This window comes from Arachis duranensis, chromosome 6 (assembly GCF_000817695.3).
Source record: "Arachis duranensis cultivar V14167 chromosome 6, aradu.V14167.gnm2.J7QH, whole genome shotgun sequence".
Taxonomy (NCBI): Eukaryota; Viridiplantae; Streptophyta; class Magnoliopsida; order Fabales; family Fabaceae; genus Arachis; species Arachis duranensis.
In genome coordinates this window covers 19,168,176-19,168,558 of record NC_029777.3, presented here as the reverse complement: position 1 = coordinate 19,168,558, position 383 = coordinate 19,168,176, and positions in this window count along the sequence as shown.

Below are 383 nucleotides of genomic sequence, written 5' to 3'. Positions count from 1 at the left end.
TCTGACTGAATAACAGAGGTGACAAATGAGATGAGGAAAGGCTAACCTTGCCAAGGTAGAGGACTTGTCCGCCACCTTATAAAGTTCTTGGGATATAACCTCATGAACTTCTATTTCTTCTCCAACCATGATGCTATGAATCATGATAGCCCGGTCTAGAGTAACTTCGGACCGGTTGCTAGTGGGAATGATTGAGCGTTGGATAAACTCCAACCATCCCCTAGCCACAGGCTTGAGATCATGCCTTCTCAATTGAACCGGCTTTCCTCTTGAATCTCTCTTCCATTGGGCGCCCTCTTCACAAATGACTGTGAGGACTTGGTCCAACCTTTGATCAAAGTTGACCCTTCTAGTGTAAGGATGTTCATCTCCTTGCATCATGG